The sequence below is a fragment of the Ambystoma mexicanum genome, chromosome 1p (genome assembly GCF_040938575.1).
Source record: "Ambystoma mexicanum isolate Mex_15411 chromosome 1p, UKY_AmexF1_1, whole genome shotgun sequence".
NCBI lineage: Eukaryota > Metazoa > Chordata > Amphibia > Caudata > Ambystomatidae > Ambystoma > Ambystoma mexicanum.
Genome location: NC_090921.1, coordinates 1,026,218,332 through 1,026,237,373, shown reverse-complemented (window position 1 = coordinate 1,026,237,373; position 19,042 = coordinate 1,026,218,332). Strand labels below are relative to the sequence as shown.

Sequence of the window (19,042 nt, the reverse complement as noted above, 5' to 3'; positions counted from 1 at the left end):
AGATGGCCTGTGAGGCGCCGCCTTTCAACTTTTCCCCCTTAGTATAGTGGTCATTAACATGCGGGAGACTGCGGAGGGGGTCATTTTTTTAATTGGGAACTGATGTGCTTTTACTCAATTCGGGAACCTCACAAGCCAAATTTGTAGTATTTTGCACGAATTGCAAGAGATGTTTACAAGTGGACGGTTGAAGTGGAAGCTCGTATTGAGTTTGCTAGAGAATGATTTGCCAAGCCTTCGATAGCTCGTCGCTGATTCAAATCCGGCTCAAAGGACTTTTGCCAAATGCACATTTTATTGAATACTTGGAAAGTAAAATACTTGGAAAGTAAAATAACAGACAATTTATAATTATATTATATTTCATCACTGAAAATAGATGCCTTTTGCTTTGAGGCTGTGACCACCTTATTTTTCTGTCCAACACAAATCTTCATTGGTTTCCTGTGAGGTGTTTTGGATCCCCATCTCTTGCTATGAACTGGCAAAACAGCAGAATCCCCTTGACAATCTTGATTTCTCAAGGGAAATGAGAGAACACTATACACCATCCAAGATATTAAAATATTGTCAAGGCCCAACGCGGCTGAATACTCTGAGGAGATGGCCTGTGAGGTGCCGCCTTTCAACTTTTCCCCCTTAGTATGGTGGTCAGTAACATGCGGGAGACTGCGGAGGGGGTCATTTTTTTAATTGGGAACTGATGTGCTTTTACTCAATTCGGGAACCTCACAAGCCAAATTTGTAGTATTTTGCACGAATTGCAAGAGATGTTTACAAGTCGGCGGTTGAAGTGGAAGCTCGTATTGAGTTTGCTAGAGTTGATTTGCCAAGCCTTCGATAGCTCAGTTGGTAGAGCGGAGGACTGTAGTGGTAAAACAATCATCCTTAGGTCACTGGTTCAAATCCGGTTCGAAGGACTTTTGCCAAATGCACATTTTATTGAATACTTGGAAAGTAAAATACTTGGAAAGTAAAATAACAGACAATTTATAATTATATTATATTTCATCACTGAAAATAGATGCCTTTTGCTTTGAGGCTGTGACCACGTTATTTTTCTGTCCAACACGAATCTTCATTGGTTTCCTGTGAGGTGTTTTGGATCCCCATCTCTTGCTATGAACTGGCAAAACAGCAGAATCCCCTTGACAATCTTGATTTCTCAAGAGAAATGAGAGAACACTATACACCATCCAAGATATTAAAATATTGTCAAGGCCCAACGCGGCTGAATACTCTGAGGAGATGGCCTGTGAGGTGCCGCCTTTCAACTTTTCCCCCTTAGTATGGTGGTCAGTAACATGCGGGCGACTGCGGAGGGGGTCATTTTTTTAATTGGGAACTGATGTGCTTTTACTCAATTCGGGAACCTCACAAGCCAAATTTGTAGTATTTTGCACGAATTGCAAGAGATGTTTACAAGTCGACGGTTGAAGTGGAAGCTCGTATTGAGTTTGCTAGAGTTGATTTGCCAAGCCTTCGATAGCTCAGTTGGTAGAGCGGAGGACTGTAGTGGTAAAACAGGCATCCTTAGGTCACTGGTTCAAATCCGGTTCGAAGGACTTTTGCCAAATGCACATTTTATTGAATACTTGGAAAGTAAAATACTTGGAAAGTAAAATAACAGACAATTTATAATTATATTATATTTCATCACTGAAAATAGATGCCTTTTGCTTTGAGGCTGTGACCACGTTATTTTTCTGTCCAACACGAATCTTCATTGATTTCCTGTGAGGTGTTTTGGATCCCCATCTCTTGCTATGAACTGGCAAAACAGCAGAATCCCCTTGACAATCTTGATTTCTCAAGAGAAATGAGAGAACACTATACACCATCCAAGATATTAAAATATTGTCAAGGCCCAACGCGGCTGAATACTCTGAGGAGATGGCCTGTGAGGTGCCGCCTTTCAACTTTTCCCCCTTAGTATGGTGGTCAGTAACATGCGGGCGACTGCGGAGGGGGTCATTTTTTTAATTGGGAACTGATGTGCTTTTACTCAATTCGGGAACCTCACAAGCCAAATTTGTAGTATTTTGCACGAATTGCAAGAGATGTTTACAAGTCGACGGTTGAAGTGGAAGCTCGTATTGAGTTTGCTAGAGAATGATTTGCCAAGCCTTCGAAAGCTCAGTTGGTAGAGCGGAGGACTGTAGTGGTAAAACAGGCATCCTTAGGTCGCTGGTTCAAATCCGGCTCGAAGGACTTTTGCCAAATGCAAATTTTATTGAATACTTGGAAAGTAAAATACTTGGAAAATAAAATAACAGACAATTTATAATTATATTATATTTCATCACTGAAAATAGATGCCTTTTGCTTTGAGGCTGTGGCCACGTTATGTTTCTGTCCAACACCAATCTTCATTGGTTTCCTGTGAGGTGTTTCAGATCCCCATCTCTTGCTATGAACTGGCAAAACAGCAGAATCCCCTTGACAATCTTGATTTCTCAAGGGAAATGAGAGAACAGTATACACCATCCAAGATATTAAAATATTGTCAAGGCCCAACACGGCTGAATACTCTGAGGAGATGGCCTGTGAGGCGCCGCCTTTCAACTTTTCCCCCTTAGTATGGTGGTCAGTAACATGCGGGAGACTGCGGAGGGGGTCATTTTTTTCATTGGGAACTGATGTGCTTTTACTCAATTCGGGAACGTCACAAGCCAAATTTGTAGTATTTTGCACGAATTGCAAGAGATGTTTACAAGTCGACGGTTGAAGTGGAAGCTCGTATTGAGTTTGCTAGAGAACGATTTGCCAAGCCTTCGATAGCTCAGTTGGTAGAGCAGAGGACTGTAATGGTAAAACAGGCATCCTTAGGTGGCTGGTTCAAATCCGGCTCGAGGGACTTTTGCCAAATGCACATTTTATTGAATACTTGGAAAGTAAAATACTTGGAAAGTAAAATAACAGACAATTTATAATTATATTATATTTCATCACTGAAAATAGATGCCTTTTGCTTTGAGGCTGTGGCCACTTTATTTTTCTGTCCGACACCAATCTTCGTTGGTTTCCTGTGAGGTATTTTGGATCCCCATCTCTTGCTATGAACTGACAAAACAGCAGAATCCCCTTGACAATCTTGATTTCTCAAGGGAAATGGGAGAACACTATACACCATCCAAGATATTAAAATATTGTCAAGGCCGAACACTGATGAATACTCTGAGGAGATGGCCTGTGAGGCGCCGCCTTTCAACTTTTCCTCCTTTGTATGGTGGTCAGTAACATGCGGGAGACTGCGGAGGGGGTCATTTTTTTAATTGTGAACTGATGTGCTTTTACTCAATTCGGGAACCTCACAAGCCAAATTTGTAGTATTTTGCACGAATTACAAGAGATGTTTGAATGTCGATGGTTGAAGTGGAAGCTCGTATTGAGCTTGCTAGAGACTGATTTGCCAAGCATTTGATAGCTCAGTTGGTAGAGCGGAGGACTATAGTGGTAAAACAGGCATCCTTAGGTCGCTGGTTCAAATCCGGCTCGAAGGACTTTTGCCAAATGCACATTTTATTGAATACTTGGAAAGTAAAATACTTGGAAAGTAAAATAACAGACAATTTATAATTATATTATATTTCATCACTGAAAATAGATGCCTTTTGCTTTGAGGCTGTGACCACCTTATTTTTCTGTCCAACACAAATCTTCATTGGTTTCCTGTGAGGTGTTTTGGATCCCCATCTCTTGCTATGAACTGGCAAAACAGCAGAATCCCCTTGACAATCTTGATTTCTCAAGGGAAATGAGAGAACACTATACACCATCCAAGATATTAAAATATTGTCAAGGCCCAACGCGGCTGAATACTCTGAGGAGATGGCCTGTGAGGTGCCGCCTTTCAACTTTTCCCCCTTAGTATGGTGGTCAGTAACATGCGGGAGACTGTGGAGGGGGTCATTTTTTTAATTGGGAACTGATGTGCTTTTACTCAATTCGGGAACCTCACAAGCCAAATTTGTAGTATTTTGCACGAATTGCAAGAGATGTTTACAAGTCGACGGTTGAAGTGGAAGCTCGTATTGAATTTGCTAGAGTTGATATGCCAAGCCTTCGATAGCTCAGTTGGTAGAGGGGAGGACTGTAGTGGTAAAACAGGCATCCTTAGGTCGCTGGTTCAAATCCGGCTCGAAGGACTCTTGCCAAATGCACATTTTATTGAATACTTGGAAAGTAAAATACTTGGAAAGTAAAATAACAGACAATTTATAATTATATTATATTTCATCACTGAAAATAGATGCCTTTTGCTTTGAGGCTGTGGCCACGTTATTTTTCTGTCCAACACGAATCTTCATTGGTTTCCTGTCAGGTGTTTTGGATCCCCATCTCTTGCTATGAACTGGCAAAACAGCAGAATCCCCTTGACAATCTTGATTTCTCAAGGGAAATGAGAGAACACTATACACCATCCAAGATATTAAAATATTGTCAAGGCCCAACACGGCTGAATACTCTGAGGAGATGGCCTGTGAGGCGCCGCCTTTCAACTTTTCCCCCTTAGTATGGTGGTCATTAACATGCAGGAGACTGCGGAGGGGGTCATTTTTTTAATTGGGAACTGATGTGCTTTTACTCAATTCGGGAACCTCACAAGCCAAATTTGTAGTATTTCGCACGAATTGCAAGAGATGTTTACAAGTCGACGGTTGAAGTGGAAGCTCGTATTGAGTTTGCTAGAGAATGATTTGCCAAGCCTTCGAAAGCTCAGTTGGTAGAGCGGAGGACTGTAGTGTTAAAACAGGCATCCTTAGGTCGCTGGTTCAAATCCGGCTCGAAGGACTTTTGCCAAATGCAAATTTTATTGAATACTTGGAAAGTAAAATACTTGGAAAATAAAATAACAGACAATTTATAAATATATTATATTTCATCACTGAAAATAGATGCCTTTTGCTTTGAGGCTGTGGCCACGTTATGTTTCTGTCCAACACCAATCTTGATTGGTTTCCTGTGAGGTGTTTCAGATCCCCATCTCTTGCTATGAACTGGCAAAACAGCAGAATCCCCTTGACAATCTTGATTTCTCAAGGGAAATGAGAGAACAGTATACACCATCCAAGATATTAAAATATTGTCAAGGCCCAACACGGCTGAATACTCTGAGGAGATGGCCTGTGAGGCGCCGCCTTTCAACTTTTCCCCCTTAGTATGGTGGTCAGTAACATGCGGGAGACTGCGGAGGGGGTCATTTTTTTCATTGGGAACTGATGTGCTTTTACTCAATTCGGGAACGTCACAAGCCAAATTTGTAGTATTTTGCACGAATTGCAAGAGATGTTTACAAGTCGACGGTTGAAGTGGAAGCTCGTATTGAGTTTGCTAGAGAACGATTTGCCAAGCCTTCGATAGCTCAGTTGGTAGAGCAGAGGACTGTAATGGTAAAACAGGCATCCTTAGGTGGCTGGTTCAAATCCGGCTCGAGGGACTTTTGCCAAATGCACATTTTATTGAATACTTGGAAAGTAAAATACTTGGAAAGTAAAATAACAGACAATTTATAATTATATTATATTTCATCACTGAAAATAGATGCCTTTTGCTTTGAGGCTGTGGCCACTTTATTTTTCTGTCCGACACCAATCTTCGTTGGTTTCCTGTGAGGTATTTTGGATCCCCATCTCTTGCTATGAACTGACAAAACAGCAGAATCCCCTTGACAATCTTGATTTCTCAAGGGAAATGGGAGAACACTATACACCATCCAAGATATTAAAATATTGTCAAGGCCGAACACTGATGAATACTCTGAGGAGATGGCCTGTGAGGCGCCGCCTTTCAACTTTTCCTCCTTTGTATGGTGGTCAGTAACATGCGGGAGACTGCGGAGGGGGTCATTTTTTTAATTGTGAACTGATGTGCTTTTACTCAATTCGGGAACCTCACAAGCCAAATTTGTAGTATTTTGCACGAATTACAAGAGATGTTTGAATGTCGATGGTTGAAGTGGAAGCTCGTATTGAGCTTGCTAGAGACTGATTTGCCAAGCATTTGATAGCTCAGTTGGTAGAGCGGAGGACTATAGTGGTAAAACAGGCATCCTTAGGTCGCTGGTTCAAATCCGGCTCGAAGGACTTTTGCCAAATGCACATTTTATTGAATACTTGGAAAGTAAAATACTTGGAAAGTAAAATAACAGACAATTTATAATTATATTATATTTCATCACTGAAAATAGATGCCTTTTGCTTTGAGGCTGTGACCACCTTATTTTTCTGTCCAACACAAATCTTCATTGGTTTCCTGTGAGGTGTTTTGGATCCCCATCTCTTGCTATGAACTGGCAAAACAGCAGAATCCCCTTGACAATCTTGATTTCTCAAGGGAAATGAGAGAACACTATACACCATCCAAGATATTAAAATATTGTCAAGGCCCAACGCGGCTGAATACTCTGAGGAGATGGCCTGTGAGGTGCCGCCTTTCAACTTTTCCCCCTTAGTATGGTGGTCAGTAACATGCGGGAGACTGCGGAGGGGGTCATTTTTTTAATTGGGAACTGATGTGCTTTTACTCAATTCGGGAACCTCACAAGCCAAATTTGTAGTATTTTGCACGAATTGCAAGAGATGTTTACAAGTCGACGGTTGAAGTGGAAGCTCGTATTGAATTTGCTAGAGTTGATATGCCAAGCCTTCGATAGCTCAGTTGGTAGAGGGGAGGACTGTAGTGGTAAAACAGGCATCCTTAGGTCGCTGGTTCAAATCCGGCTCGAAGGACTCTTGCCAAATGCACATTTTATTGAATACTTGGAAAGTAAAATACTTGGAAAGTAAAATAACAGACAATTTATAATTATATTATATTTCATCACTGAAAATAGATGCCTTTTGCTTTGAGGCTGTGGCCACGTTATTTTTCTGTCCAACACGAATCTTCATTGGTTTCCTGTCAGGTGTTTTGGATCCCCATCTCTTGCTATGAACTGGCAAAACAGCAGAATCCCCTTGACAATCTTGATTTCTCAAGGGAAATGAGAGAACACTATACACCATCCAAGATATTAAAATATTGTCAAGGCCCAACACGGCTGAATACTCTGAGGAGATGGCCTGTGAGGCGCCGCCTTTCAACTTTTCCCCCTTAGTATGGTGGTCATTAACATGCAGGAGACTGCGGAGGGGGTCATTTTTTTAATTGGGAACTGATGTGCTTTTACTCAATTCGGGAACCTCACAAGCCAAATTTGTAGTATTTTGCACGAATTGCAAGAGATGTTTACAAGTCGACGGTTGAAGTGGAAGCTCGTATTGAGTTTGCTAGAGAATGATTTGCCAAGCCTTCGAAAGCTCAGTTGGTAGAGCGGAGGACTGTAGTGTTAAAACAGGCATCCTTAGGTCGCTGGTTCAAATCCGGCTCGAAGGACTTTTGCCAAATGCAAATTTTATTGAATACTTGGAAAGTAAAATACTTGGAAAATAAAATAACAGACAATTTATAAATATATTATATTTCATCACTGAAAATAGATGCCTTTTGCTTTGAGGCTGTGGCCACGTTATGTTTCTGTCCAACACCAATCTTCATTGGTTTCCTGTGAGGTGTTTCAGATCCCCATCTCTTGCTATGAACTGGCAAAACAGCAGAATCCCCTTGACAATCTTGATTTCTCAAGGGAAATGAGAGAACAGTATACACCATCCAAGATATTAAAATATTGTCAAGGCCCAACACGGCTGAATACTCTGAGGAGATGGCCTGTGAGGCGCCGCCTTTCAACTTTTCCCCCTTAGTATGGTGGTCAGTAACATGCGGGAGACTGCGGAGGGGGTCATTTTTTTCATTGGGAACTGATGTGCTTTTACTCAATTCGGGAACGTCACAAGCCAAATTTGTAGTATTTTGCACGAATTGCAAGAGATGTTTACAAGTCGACGGTTGAAGTGGAAGCTCGTATTGAGTTTGCTAGAGAACGATTTGCCAAGCCTTCGATAGCTCAGTTGGTAGAGCAGAGGACTGTAATGGTAAAACAGGCATCCTTAGGTGGCTGGTTCAAATCCGGCTCGAGGGACTTTTGCCAAATGCACATTTTATTGAATACTTGGAAAGTAAAATACTTGGAAAGTAAAATAACAGACAATTTATAATTATATTATATTTCATCACTGAAAATAGATGCCTTTTGCTTTGAGGCTGTGGCCACGTTATTTTTCTGTCCGACACCAATCTTCGTTGGTTTCCTGTGAGGTATTTTGGATCCCCATCTCTTGCTATGAACTGACAAAACAGCAGAATCCCCTTGACAATCTTGATTTCTCAAGGGAAATGGGAGAACACTATACACCATCCAAGATATTAAAATATTGTCAAGGCCGAACACTGATGAATACTCTGAGGAGATGGCCTGTGAGGCGCCGCCTTTCAACTTTTCCTCCTTTGTATGGTGGTCAGTAACATGCGGGAGACTGCGGAGGGGGTCATTTTTTTAATTGTGAACTGATGTGCTTTTACTCAATTCGGGAACCTCACAAGCCAAATTTGTAGTATTTTGCACGAATTGCAAGAGATGTTTGAATGTCGACGGTTGAAGTGGAAGCTCGTATTGAGCTTGCTAGAGACTGATTTGCCAAGCCTTTGATAGCTCAGTTGGTAGAGCGGAGGACTATAGTGGTAAAACAGGCATCCTTAGGTCGCTGGTTCAAATCCGGCTCGAAGGACTTTTGCCAAATGCACATTTTATTGAATACTTGGAAAGTAAAATACTTGGAAAGTAAAATAACAGACAATTTATAATTATATTATATTTCATCACTGAAAATAGATGCCTTTTGCTTTGAGGCTGTGACCACGTTATTTTTCTGTCCAACACGAATCTTCATTGGTTTCCTGTGAGGTGTTTTGGATCCCCATCTCTTGCTATGAACTGGCAAAACAGCAGAATCCCCTTGACAATCTTGATTTCTCAAGAGAAATGAGAGAACACTATACACCATCCAAGATATTAAAATATTGTCAAGGCCCAACGCGGCTGAATACTCTGAGGAGATGGCCTGTGAGGTGCCGCCTTTCAACTTTTCCCCCTGAGTATGGTGGTCAGTAACATGCGGGCGACTGCGGAGGGGGTCATTTTTTTAATTGGGAACTGATGTGCTTTTACTCAATTCGGGAACCTCACAAGCCAAATTTGTAGTATTTTGCACGAATTGCAAGAGATGTTTACAAGTCGGCGGTTGAAGTGGAAGCTCGTATTGAGTTTGCTAGAGTTGATTTGCCAAGCCTTCGATAGCTCAGTTGGTAGAGCGGAGGACTGTAGTGGTAAAACAGGCATCCTTAGGTCGCTGATTCAAATCCGGCTCAAAGGACTTTTGCCAAATGCACATTTTATTGAATACTTGGAAAGTAAAATACTTGGAAAGTAAAATAACAGACAATTTATAATTATATTATATTTCATCACTGAAAATAGATGCCTTTTGCTTTGAGGCTGTGGCCACATTATTTTTCTGTCCGACACCAATCTTCGTTGTTTTCCTGTGAGGTATTTTGGATCCCCATCTCTTGCTATGAACTGACAAAACAGCAGAATCCCCTTGACAATCTTGATTTCTCAAGGGAAATGGGAGAACACTATACACCATCCAAGATATTAAAATATTGTCAAGGCCGAACACTGATGAATACTCTGAGGAGCTGGCCTGTGAGGCGCCGCCTTTCAACTTTTCCTCCTTTGTATGGTGGTCAGTAACATGCGGGAGACTGCGGAGGGGGTCATTTTTTAAATTGTGAACTGATGTGCTTTTACTCAATTCGGGAACCTCACAAGCCAAATTTGTAGTATTTTGCACGAATTGCAAGAGATGTTTACAAGTCGACGGTTGAAGTGGAAGCTCGTATTGAGTTTGCTAGAGAACGATTTGCCAAGCCTTCGATAGCTCAGTTGGTAGAGCGGAGGACTATAGTGGTAAAACAGGCATCCTTAGGTCGCTGGTTCAAATCCGGCTCGAAGGACTTTTGCCAAATGCACATTTTATTGAATACTTGGAAAGTAAAATACTTGGAAAGTAAAATAACAGACAATTTATAATTATATTATATTTCATCACTGAAAATAGATGCCTTTTGCTTTGAGGCTGTGGCCACGTTATTTTTCTGTCCGACACCAATCTTCGTTGTTTTCCTGTGAGGTATTTTGGATCCCCATCTCTTGCTATGAACTGACAAAACAGCAGAATCCCCTTGACAATCTTGATTTCTCAAGGGAAATGGGAGACACTATACACCATCCAAGATATTAAAATATTGTCAAGGCCGAACACTGATGAATACTCTGAGGAGATGGCCTGTGAGGCGCCACCTTTCAACTTTTCCTCCTTTGTATGGTGGTCAGTAACATGCGGGAGACTGCGGAGGGGGTCATTTTTTAAATTGTGAACTGATGTGCTTTTACTCAATTCGGGAACCTCACAAGCCAAATTTGTAGTATTTTGCACGAATTGCAAGAGATGTTTGAATGTCGACGGTTGAAGTGGAAGCTCGTATTGAGCTTGCTAGAGACTGATTTGCCAAGCCTTCGATAGCTCAGTTGGTAGAGCGGAGGACAGTGGTAAAACAGGCATCCTTAGGTCGCTGGTTCAAATCCGGCTCGAAGTACTTTTGCCAAATGCACATTTTATTGAATACTTGGAAAGTAAAATACTTGGAAAGTAAAATAACAGACAATTTATAATTATATTATATTTCATCACTGAAAATAGATGCCTTTTGCTTTGAGGCTGTGACCACGTTATTTTTCTGTCCAACACGAATCTTCATTGGTTTCCTGTGAGGTGTTTTGGATCCCCATCTCTTGCTATGAACTGGCAAAACAGCAGAATCCCCTTGACAATCTTGATTTCTCAAGAGAAATGAGAGAACACTATACACCATCCAAGATATTAAAATATTGTCAAGGCCCAACGCGGCTGAATACTCTGAGGAGATGGCCTGTGAGGTGCCGCCTTTCAACTTTTCCCCCTGAGTATGGTGGTCAGTAACATGCGGGCGACTGCGGAGGGGGTCATTTTTTTAATTGGGAACTGATGTGCTTTTACTCAATTCGGGAACCTCACAAGCCAAATTTGTAGTATTTTGCACGAATTGCAAGAGATGTTTACAAGTCGGCGGTTGAAGTGGAAGCTCGTATTGAGTTTGCTAGAGTTGATTTGCCAAGCCTTCGATAGCTCAGTTGGTAGAGCGGAGGACTGTAGTGGTAAAACAATCATCCTTAGGTCACTGGTTCAAATCCGGTTCGAAGGACTTTTGCCAAATGCACATTTTATTGAATACTTGGAAAGTAAAATACTTGGAAAGTAAAATAACAGACAATTTATAATTATATTATATTTCATCACTGAAAATAGATGCCTTTTGCTTTGAGGCTGTGACCACGTTATTTTTCTGTCCAACACGAATCTTCATTGGTTTCCTGTGAGGTGTTTTGGATCCCCATCTCTTGCTATGAACTGGCAAAACAGCAGAATCCCCTTGACAATCTTGATTTCTCAAGAGAAATGAGAGAACACTATACACCATCCAAGATATTAAAATATTGTCAAGGCCCAACGCGGCTGAATACTCTGAGGAGATGGCCTGTGAGGTGCCGCCTTTCAACTTTTCCCCCTTAGTATGGTGGTCAGTAACATGCGGGCGACTGCGGAGGGGGTCATTTTTTTAATTGGGAACTGATGTGCTTTTACTCAATTCGGGAACCTCACAAGCCAAATTTGTAGTATTTTGCACGAATTGCAAGAGATGTTTACAAGTCGACGGTTGAAGTGGAAGCTCGTATTGAGTTTGCTAGAGTTGATTTGCCAAGCCTTCGATAGCTCAGTTGGTAGAGCGGAGGACTGTAGTGGTAAAACAGGCATCCTTAGGTCACTGGTTCAAATCCGGTTCGAAGGACTTTTGCCAAATGCACATTTTATTGAATACTTGGAAAGTAAAATACTTGGAAAGTAAAATAACAGACAATTTATAATTATATTATATTTCATCACTGAAAATAGATGCCTTTTGCTTTGAGGCTGTGACCACGTTATTTTTCTGTCCAACACGAATCTTCATTGATTTCCTGTGAGGTGTTTTGGATCCCCATCTCTTGCTATGAACTGGCAAAACAGCAGAATCCCCTTGACAATCTTGATTTCTCAAGAGAAATGAGAGAACACTATACACCATCCAAGATATTAAAATATTGTCAAGGCCCAACGCGGCTGAATACTCTGAGGAGATGGCCTGTGAGGTGCCGCCTTTCAACTTTTCCCCCTTAGTATGGTGGTCAGTAACATGCGGGCGACTGCGGAGGGGGTCATTTTTTTAATTGGGAACTGATGTGCTTTTACTCAATTCGGGAACCTCACAAGCCAAATTTGTAGTATTTTGCACGAATTGCAAGAGATGTTTACAAGTCGACGGTTGAAGTGGAAGCTCGTATTGAGTTTGCTAGAGTTGATTTGCCAAGCCTTCGATAGCTCAGTTGGTAGAGCGGAGGACTGTAGTGGTAAAACAGGCATCCTTAGGTCACTGGTTCAAATCCGGTTCGAAGGACTTTTGCCAAATGCACATTTTATTGAATACTTGGAAAGTAAAATACTTGGAAAGTAAAATAACAGACAATTTATAATTATATTATATTTCATCACTGAAAATAGATGCCTTTTGCTTTGAGGCTGTGACCACGTTATTTTTCTGTCCAACACGAATCTTCATTGATTTCCTGTGAGGTGTTTTGGATCCCCATCTCTTGCTATGAACTGGCAAAACAGCAGAATCCCCTTGACAATCTTGATTTCTCAAGAGAAATGAGAGAACACTATACACCATCCAAGATATTAAAATATTGTCAAGGCCCAACGCGGCTGAATACTCTGAGGAGATGGCCTGTGAGGTGCCGCCTTTCAACTTTTCCCCCTTAGTATGGTGGTCAGTAACATGCGGGCGACTGCGGAGGGGGTCATTTTTTTAATTGGGAACTGATGTGCTTTTACTCAATTCGGGAACCTCACAAGCCAAATTTGTAGTATTTTGCACGAATTGCAAGAGATGTTTACAAGTCGACGGTTGAAGTGGAAGCTCGTATTGAGTTTGCTAGAGTTGATTTGCCAAGCCTTCGATAGCTCAGTTGGTAGAGCGGAGGACTGTAGTGGTAAAACAGGCATCCTTAGGTCACTGGTTCAAATCCGGTTCGAAGGACTTTTGCCAAATGCACATTTTATTGAATACTTGGAAAGTAAAATACTTGGAAAGTAAAATAACAGACAATTTATAATTATATTATATTTCATCACTGAAAATAGATGCCTTTTGCTTTGAGGCTGTGACCACGTTATTTTTCTGTCCAACACGAATCTTCATTGATTTCCTGTGAGGTGTTTTGGATCCCCATCTCTTGCTATGAACTGGCAAAACAGCAGAATCCCCTTGACAATCTTGATTTCTCAAGAGAAATGAGAGAACACTATACACCATCCAAGATATTAAAATATTGTCAAGGCCCAACGCGGCTGAATACTCTGAGGAGATGGCCTGTGAGGTGCCGCCTTTCAACTTTTCCCCCTTAGTATGGTGGTCAGTAACATGCGGGCGACTGCGGAGGGGGTCATTTTTTTAATTGGGAACTGATGTGCTTTTACTCAATTCGGGAACCTCACAAGCCAAATTTGTAGTATTTTGCACGAATTGCAAGAGATGTTTACAAGTCGACGGTTGAAGTGGAAGCTCGTATTGAGTTTGCTAGAGAATGATTTGCCAAGCCTTCGAAAGCTCAGTTGGTAGAGCGGAGGACTGTAGTGGTAAAACAGGCATCCTTAGGTCGCTGGTTCAAATCCGGCTCGAAGGACTTTTGCCAAATGCAAATTTTATTGAATACTTGGAAAGTAAAATACTTGGAAAATAAAATAACAGACAATTTATAATTATATTATATTTCATCACTGAAAATAGATGCCTTTTGCTTTGAGGCTGTGGCCACGTTATGTTTCTGTCCAACACCAATCTTCATTGGTTTCCTGTGAGGTGTTTCAGATCCCCATCTCTTGCTATGAACTGGCAAAACAGCAGAATCCCCTTGACAATCTTGATTTCTCAAGGGAAATGAGAGAACAGTATACACCATCCAAGATATTAAAATATTGTCAAGGCCCAACACGGCTGAATACTCTGAGGAGATGGCCTGTGAGGCGCCGCCTTTCAACTTTTCCCCCTTAGTATGGTGGTCAGTAACATGCGGGAGACTGCGGAGGGGGTCATTTTTTTCATTGGGAACTGATGTGCTTTTACTCAATTCGGGAACGTCACAAGCCAAATTTGTAGTATTTTGCACGAATTGCAAGAGATGTTTACAAGTCGACGGTTGAAGTGGAAGCTCGTATTGAGTTTGCTAGAGAACGATTTGCCAAGCCTTCGATAGCTCAGTTGGTAGAGCAGAGGACTGTAATGGTAAAACAGGCATCCTTAGGTGGCTGGTTCAAATCCGGCTCGAGGGACTTTTGCCAAATGCACATTTTATTGAATACTTGGAAAGTAAAATACTTGGAAAGTAAAATAACAGACAATTTATAATTATATTATATTTCATCACTGAAAATAGATGCCTTTTGCTTTGAGGCTGTGGCCACTTTATTTTTCTGTCCGACACCAATCTTCGTTGGTTTCCTGTGAGGTATTTTGGATCCCCATCTCTTGCTATGAACTGACAAAACAGCAGAATCCCCTTGACAATCTTGATTTCTCAAGGGAAATGGGAGAACACTATACACCATCCAAGATATTAAAATATTGTCAAGGCCGAACACTGATGAATACTCTGAGGAGATGGCCTGTGAGGCGCCGCCTTTCAACTTTTCCTCCTTTGTATGGTGGTCAGTAACATGCGGGAGACTGCGGAGGGGGTCATTTTTTTAATTGTGAACTGATGTGCTTTTACTCAATTCGGGAACCTCACAAGCCAAATTTGTAGTATTTTGCACGAATTACAAGAGATGTTTGAATGTCGATGGTTGAAGTGGAAGCTCGTATTGAGCTTGCTAGAGACTGATTTGCCAAGCATTTGATAGCTCAGTTGGTAGAGCGGAGGACTATAGTGGTAAAACAGGCATCCTTAGGTCGCTGGTTCAAATCCGGCTCGAAGGACTTTTGCCAAATGCACATTTTATTGAATACTTGGAAAGTAAAATACTTGGAAAGTAAAATAACAGACAATTTATAATTATATTATATTTCATCACTGAAAATAGATGCCTTTTGCTTTGAGGCTGTGACCACCTTATTTTTCTGTCCAACACAAATCTTCATTGGTTTCCTGTGAGGTGTTTTGGATCCCCATCTCTTGCTATGAACTGGCAAAACAGCAGAATCCCCTTGACAATCTTGATTTCTCAAGGGAAATGAGAGAACACTATACACCATCCAAGATATTAAAATATTGTCAAGGCCCAACGCGGCTGAATACTCTGAGGAGATGGCCTGTGAGGTGCCGCCTTTCAACTTTTCCCCCTTAGTATGGTGGTCAGTAACATGCGGGAGACTGTGGAGGGGGTCATTTTTTTAATTGGGAACTGATGTGCTTTTACTCAATTCGGGAACCTCACAAGCCAAATTTGTAGTATTTTGCACGAATTGCAAGAGATGTTTACAAGTCGACGGTTGAAGTGGAAGCTCGTATTGAATTTGCTAGAGTTGATATGCCAAGCCTTCGATAGCTCAGTTGGTAGAGGGGAGGACTGTAGTGGTAAAACAGGCATCCTTAGGTCGCTGGTTCAAATCCGGCTCGAAGGACTCTTGCCAAATGCACATTTTATTGAATACTTGGAAAGTAAAATACTTGGAAAGTAAAATAACAGACAATTTATAATTATATTATATTTCATCACTGAAAATAGATGCCTTTTGCTTTGAGGCTGTGGCCACGTTATTTTTCTGTCCAACACGAATCTTCATTGGTTTCCTGTCAGGTGTTTTGGATCCCCATCTCTTGCTATGAACTGGCAAAACAGCAGAATCCCCTTGACAATCTTGATTTCTCAAGGGAAATGAGAGAACACTATACACCATCCAAGATATTAAAATATTGTCAAGGCCCAACACGGCTGAATACTCTGAGGAGATGGCCTGTGAGGCGCCGCCTTTCAACTTTTCCCCCTTAGTATGGTGGTCATTAACATGCAGGAGACTGCGGAGGGGGTCATTTTTTTAATTGGGAACTGATGTGCTTTTACTCAATTCGGGAACCTCACAAGCCAAATTTGTAGTATTTCGCACGAATTGCAAGAGATGTTTACAAGTCGACGGTTGAAGTGGAAGCTCGTATTGAGTTTGCTAGAGAATGATTTGCCAAGCCTTCGAAAGCTCAGTTGGTAGAGCGGAGGACTGTAGTGTTAAAACAGGCATCCTTAGGTCGCTGGTTCAAATCCGGCTCGAAGGACTTTTGCCAAATGCAAATTTTATTGAATACTTGGAAAGTAAAATACTTGGAAAATAAAATAACAGACAATTTATAAATATATTATATTTCATCACTGAAAATAGATGCCTTTTGCTTTGAGGCTGTGGCCACGTTATGTTTCTGTCCAACACCAATCTTGATTGGTTTCCTGTGAGGTGTTTCAGATCCCCATCTCTTGCTATGAACTGGCAAAACAGCAGAATCCCCTTGACAATCTTGATTTCTCAAGGGAAATGAGAGAACAGTATACACCATCCAAGATATTAAAATATTGTCAAGGCCCAACACGGCTGAATACTCTGAGGAGATGGCCTGTGAGGCGCCGCCTTTCAACTTTTCCCCCTTAGTATGGTGGTCAGTAACATGCGGGAGACTGCGGAGGGGGTCATTTTTTTCATTGGGAACTGATGTGCTTTTACTCAATTCGGGAACGTCACAAGCCAAATTTGTAGTATTTTGCACGAATTGCAAGAGATGTTTACAAGTCGACGGTTGAAGTGGAAGCTCGTATTGAGTTTGCTAGAGAACGATTTGCCAAGCCTTCGATAGCTCAGTTGGTAGAGCAGAGGACTGTAATGGTAAAACAGGCATCCTTAGGTGGCTGGTTCAAATCCGGCTCGAGGGACTTTTGCCAAATGCACATTTTATTGAATACTTGGAAAGTAAAATACTTGGAAAGTAAAATAACAGACAATTTATAATTATATTATATTTCATCACTGAAAATAGATGCCTTTTGCTTTGAGGCTGTGGCCACTTTATTTTTCTGTCCGACACCAATCTTCGTTGGTTTCCTGTGAGGTATTTTGGATCCCCATCTCTTGCTATGAACTGACAAAACAGCAGAATCCCCTTGACAATCTTGATTTCTCAAGGGAAATGGGAGAACACTATACACCATCCAAGATATTAAAATATTGTCAAGGCCGAACACTGATGAATACTCTGAGGAGATGGCCTGTGAGGCGCCGCCTTTCAACTTTTCCTCCTTTGTATGGTGGTCAGTAACATGCGGGAGACTGCGGAGGGGGTCATTTTTTTAATTGTGAACTGATGTGCTTTTACTCAATTCGGGAACCTCACAAGCCAAATTTGTAGTATTTTGCACGAATTACAAGAGATGTTTGAATGTCGATGGTTGAAGTGGAAGCTCGTATTGAGCTTGCTAGAGACTGATTTGCCAAGCATTTGATAGCTCAGTTGGTAGAGCGGAGGACTATAGTGGTAAAACAGGCATCCTTAGGTCGCTGGTTCAAATCCGGCTCGAAGGACTTTTGCCAAATGCACATTTTATTGAATACTTGGAAAGTAAAATACTTGGAAAGTAAAATAACAGACAATTTATAATTATATTATATTTCATCACTGAAAATAGATGCCTTTTGCTTTGAGGCTGTGACCACCTTATTTTTCTGTCCAACACAAATCTTCATTGGTTTCCTGTGAGGTGTTTTGGATCCCCATCTCTTGCTATGAACTGGCAAAACAGCAGAATCCCCTTGACAATCTTGATTTCTCAAGGGAAATGAGAGAACACTATACACCATCCAAGATATTAAAATATTGTCAAGGCCCAACGCGGCTGAATACTCTGAGGAGATGGCCTGTGAGGTGCCGCCTTTCAACTTTTCCCCCTTAGTATGGTGGTCAGTAACATGCGGGAGACTGCGGAGGGGGTCATTTTTTTAATTGGGAACTGATGTGCTTTTACTCAATTCGGGAACCTCACAAGCCAAATTTGTAGTATTTTGCACGAATTGCAAGAGATGTTTACAAGTCGACGGTTGAAGTGGAAGCTCGTATTGAATTTGCTAGAGTTGATATGCCAAGCCTTCGATAGCTCAGTTGGTAGAGGGGAGGACTGTAGTGGTAAAACAGGCATCCTTAGGTCGCTGGTTCAAATCCGGCTCGAAGGACTCTTGCCAAATGCACATTTTATTGAATACTTGGAAAGTAAAATACTTGGAAAGTAAAATAACAGACAATTTATAATTATATTATATTTCATCACTGAAAATAGATGCCTTTTGCTTTGAGGCTGTGGCCACGTTATTTTTCTGTCCAACACGAATCTTCATTGGTTTCCTGTCAGGTGTTTTGGATCCCCATCTCTTGCTATGAACTGGCAAAACAGCAGAATCCCCTTGACAATCTTGATTTCTCAAGGGAAATGAGAGAACACTATACACCATCCAAGATATTAAAATATTGTCAAGGCCCAACACGGCTGAATACTCTGAGGAGATGGCCTGTGAGGCGCCGCCTTTCAACTTTTCCCCCTTAGTATGGTGGTCATTAACATGCAGGAGACTGCGGAGGGGGTCATTTTTTTAATTGGGAACTGATGTGCTTTTACTCAATTCGGGAACCTCACAAGCCAAATTTGTAGTATTTTGCACGAATTGCAAGAGATGTTTACAAGTCGACGGTTGAAGTGGAAGCTCGTATTGAGTTTGCTAGAGAATGATTTGCCAAGCCTTCGAAAGCTCAGTTGGTAGAGCGGAGGACTGTAGTGTTAAAACAGGCATCCTTAGGTCGCTGGTTCAAATCCGGCTCGAAGGACTTTTGCCAAATGCAAATTTTATTGAATACTTGGAAAGTAAAATACTT

General features: G+C 41.4%; 13 non-coding genes across 13 annotated transcripts; all 13 read left to right on the top strand.

The window, feature by feature from the left end:
• Window positions 1-834: 834 nt before the first annotated feature.
• TRNAY-GUA (transfer RNA tyrosine (anticodon GUA)) lies at window positions 835-920 on the top strand. The gene is given in 2 exon segments: window positions 835-871; window positions 885-920. It is a non-coding gene; the product is annotated as a tRNA-Tyr (tRNA).
• Window positions 921-1,479: 559 nt separating this feature from the next.
• Window positions 1,480-1,565, top strand: TRNAY-GUA (transfer RNA tyrosine (anticodon GUA)). The gene is given in 2 exon segments: window positions 1,480-1,516; window positions 1,530-1,565. It is a non-coding gene; the product is annotated as a tRNA-Tyr (tRNA).
• A 1,852-nt stretch (window positions 1,566-3,417) lies between these two features.
• On the top strand, window positions 3,418-3,503 carry TRNAY-AUA (transfer RNA tyrosine (anticodon AUA)). The gene is given in 2 exon segments: window positions 3,418-3,454; window positions 3,468-3,503. It is a non-coding gene; the product is annotated as a tRNA-Tyr (tRNA).
• Window positions 3,504-6,000: 2,497 nt separating this feature from the next.
• On the top strand, window positions 6,001-6,086 carry TRNAY-AUA (transfer RNA tyrosine (anticodon AUA)). The gene is given in 2 exon segments: window positions 6,001-6,037; window positions 6,051-6,086. It is a non-coding gene; the product is annotated as a tRNA-Tyr (tRNA).
• Window positions 6,087-8,583: 2,497 nt separating this feature from the next.
• TRNAY-AUA (transfer RNA tyrosine (anticodon AUA)) lies at window positions 8,584-8,669 on the top strand. Its single transcript is given in 2 exon segments — window positions 8,584-8,620; window positions 8,634-8,669. It is a non-coding gene; the product is annotated as a tRNA-Tyr (tRNA).
• Window positions 8,670-9,874: 1,205 nt separating this feature from the next.
• TRNAY-AUA (transfer RNA tyrosine (anticodon AUA)) lies at window positions 9,875-9,960 on the top strand. The gene is given in 2 exon segments: window positions 9,875-9,911; window positions 9,925-9,960. It is a non-coding gene; the product is annotated as a tRNA-Tyr (tRNA).
• Window positions 9,961-10,519: 559 nt separating this feature from the next.
• Window positions 10,520-10,602, top strand: TRNAH-GUG (transfer RNA histidin (anticodon GUG)). Its single transcript is given in 2 exon segments — window positions 10,520-10,556; window positions 10,567-10,602. It is a non-coding gene; the product is annotated as a tRNA-His (tRNA).
• Window positions 10,603-11,161: 559 nt separating this feature from the next.
• On the top strand, window positions 11,162-11,247 carry TRNAY-GUA (transfer RNA tyrosine (anticodon GUA)). Its single transcript is given in 2 exon segments — window positions 11,162-11,198; window positions 11,212-11,247. It is a non-coding gene; the product is annotated as a tRNA-Tyr (tRNA).
• Window positions 11,248-11,806: 559 nt separating this feature from the next.
• TRNAY-GUA (transfer RNA tyrosine (anticodon GUA)) lies at window positions 11,807-11,892 on the top strand. Its single transcript is given in 2 exon segments — window positions 11,807-11,843; window positions 11,857-11,892. It is a non-coding gene; the product is annotated as a tRNA-Tyr (tRNA).
• A 559-nt stretch (window positions 11,893-12,451) lies between these two features.
• Window positions 12,452-12,537, top strand: TRNAY-GUA (transfer RNA tyrosine (anticodon GUA)). The gene is given in 2 exon segments: window positions 12,452-12,488; window positions 12,502-12,537. It is a non-coding gene; the product is annotated as a tRNA-Tyr (tRNA).
• Window positions 12,538-13,096: 559 nt separating this feature from the next.
• TRNAY-GUA (transfer RNA tyrosine (anticodon GUA)) lies at window positions 13,097-13,182 on the top strand. Its single transcript is given in 2 exon segments — window positions 13,097-13,133; window positions 13,147-13,182. It is a non-coding gene; the product is annotated as a tRNA-Tyr (tRNA).
• A 1,852-nt stretch (window positions 13,183-15,034) lies between these two features.
• On the top strand, window positions 15,035-15,120 carry TRNAY-AUA (transfer RNA tyrosine (anticodon AUA)). Its single transcript is given in 2 exon segments — window positions 15,035-15,071; window positions 15,085-15,120. It is a non-coding gene; the product is annotated as a tRNA-Tyr (tRNA).
• Window positions 15,121-17,617: 2,497 nt separating this feature from the next.
• Window positions 17,618-17,703, top strand: TRNAY-AUA (transfer RNA tyrosine (anticodon AUA)). Its single transcript is given in 2 exon segments — window positions 17,618-17,654; window positions 17,668-17,703. It is a non-coding gene; the product is annotated as a tRNA-Tyr (tRNA).
• The last annotated feature ends 1,339 nt before the right edge of the window (window positions 17,704-19,042 follow it).